Raw genomic sequence first — 2,467 nt, 5'->3', positions numbered from 1 at the left:
ACTGTTTGTTATTTGTGCCAGCCTGCTCCTCTTTCTGTTCTCTGTGTTGCATGTTTTGGATAATTAACTTTACAGAGCATTTGCGGAGCAGACTCGTTGGGCCGAATGGCCTAATTTCTGCTCTTATGTCTTATGGTCAAATTACGCGAGAACAATTTAATTCTGCAAAAATGTAAGAAGTTCATTACAATCGCCATGAATAAACCGTTGACTATTTTTGTTTAAGGTTGACTGCAGGGACTAACTTAGCAAGCAAGTCCGAGTAAAACAAAACTGAATTTTCTTAATTTTACATGGTGAGTTCGTTCCCGTGTTGCAGACAGTGTTTTAGTATGTGGGTGCAATCTCGAATGCATATTTCAGCAAGTTATCTTGTTTAGCATTGGACACATCACCAGCTCGCTCACAGACGAAATTAGATTTGACTGCCCCCTGTCAAACAACTCCAGTTCGCCTCCACTAAATGAGAAAGACTTAATTGGTACAATCGAAAATATATTGAAAAAGAGAGCAGCTTAGATTGTGCGGCTCTAGTGGCGCAATCGGTTAGCGCGCGGTACTTATATGGCAGTATAGCAGCGTGTGAAATGCCGAGGTTGTGAGTTCGAGCCTCACCTAGAGCAGCTTTTTGTTCACAAGCGAAAATATCTAAGGTATCCAGTGGCTGCAGAGAAGGACACTCAGTGATCTCAGGGAAAACTAAAAACATTCGAAAGGATCAATTTCTGCGAATTGAGAACTGGATTGCCCCTGAGCAATATTTTAAGCATTAAAATAAATGTTCCAAATTCTCAGCCGATCAAGTATCATCTGGATGATGCAGCATTGTGTGTTTAATCTCTGTAATGACTCATTAACTCCTTTGATTTTGTTCAATTTCCAGCATTTTTTTCGATTTAAAAAAGTCGCAGCGATCATTAGCGTACTGTAAACCATCCGATCAATAACGGCTGCGTAAAATGTCGAAAACAGGAATTATACATTTCGAGTAGAAATTAAAGGTCACGGCTAACTTCAACACTTTTAAACAGTTAATTTATACCAGAGAACCCATTACAACTGTTTATTGTACTTTGAAATACACCCATACATGAAGTGAGCTACAGAGGTCTTTAAGGATATTTGGCGGTGCGGGTGCTATGGCGGGGGGAAGGGGGTGCTGGGGGGGAGGGGGCGTGAGGGGGCGAAAGATGGTATGCAGTTAACGGTTGCGGGGCCGGGGGTAGGTCGTGGTGCATTTAAAGCTGGTCGGGACCAGTGGCCTCGAAGTTAATCTTACTCTTGACCCTCTTCGATCTCATTTCCCGGCACCATCCCTTCCCTCCCCTCCCCTCCCCTCCCCTCTCCATCCCACCTCCTCCACAAGCCCACCGCCCCCACCCCAACTTCCGCAACCAAATCCCATCGCCCCAACTCCACTTCCTTATATTAGGCATTTTAAAATAAAGAGCTGAATATAATGATTATTTGAGTCGACCAGATGATTTGCTTTTGCGTTGCTGGTTAAGGGATAGAAAACATCAAATAAAACTGATTTGCTCTTCATGAAAATACTGACACGGAGTATTTTGCATCCAGCAGAGAAAGCAGTTAAGATCTCACTTGTACCACGGCACCGCGAACACTCGTGCACGCTTTCATTCCTTCCCTGATCCCCGGCTTTGATTCTTGTGCTCAAGCGTTGGAGTGAGACCTGAACCATTGTCATCCATTGGGCTACAAAATGAGCCGCGGCTGCTGCGTCTTGCTAGGGCATTTCACAATTTCAGGACCTGTTTTCCAAATATCCGCATGGGCTTCAGCGATTCAAAATCGCGGCTCACACCCGCTCAAGGGCAATTTTTTGAGATTAAAAATAAGTCGCAGGGATCATTAGCATTGTGTAAACCATCCGATCTATAAATGTCGGCCTTTTATTTGTCATCTATTCGTTTCAATCGAACCTTTTAACTGACTGGGTAATATCGGAACAATTTCAATTTTGCTGCGTCGCACAAACTGGTCAGTCCATTGCTCACACGCCTCAACTGTTAGGCATACAAAATTGAGTTATTCAGTTAGCATGGACTGAATCACTAGATTCCCATGAAAATGTGAGCAATCGTGTCTTTGCGCATCCGCAGGTCAATCCTACTTTTACATCACTGGCGGTCACAAAGATCTAAATGAATAGACTGGCTCCAAGACACCGATGTTGGGATTGGGTTTACAGCATAAATATTGATGGTGAGTGTTTGGCTAATGAATACCACAATGAAATGACAATTAAATTGATGAAGGGAAGTAAAGGAGGGCGAGTGATTGCGGAAGGGAGCAATCGTGTCGAAAAGAGGCGGGTTTGAGTGCGAATGATTCAAGCACAGACATCCGAGAGGGCAGGGTTTTGAAGGAAGAAATTCGTTTTCATCGTCAAAAAGCATCTCTTCGCGCAATAAATATTGATCCATTAGCGCCCTTTTTTAGCAGC

The 2,467-nt window shown here is 43.6% G+C and overlaps 1 non-coding gene across 1 annotated transcript; it reads left to right on the top strand.

Moving 5' to 3' along the window:
* Positions 1–527: 527 nt before the first annotated feature.
* Positions 528–623, top strand: trnai-uau (transfer RNA isoleucine (anticodon UAU)). The gene is made up of 2 exons: positions 528–565; positions 588–623. It is a non-coding gene; the product is annotated as a tRNA-Ile (tRNA).
* The last annotated feature ends 1,844 nt before the right edge of the window (positions 624–2,467 follow it).

This window comes from Cetorhinus maximus, chromosome 21, assembly GCF_964194155.1.
Source record: "Cetorhinus maximus chromosome 21, sCetMax3.hap1.1, whole genome shotgun sequence".
Taxonomy (NCBI): Eukaryota; Metazoa; Chordata; class Chondrichthyes; order Lamniformes; family Cetorhinidae; genus Cetorhinus; species Cetorhinus maximus.
Note: the sequence above shows the minus strand (reverse complement) of the source record. Positions and strands in the feature narration are given on the sequence as shown.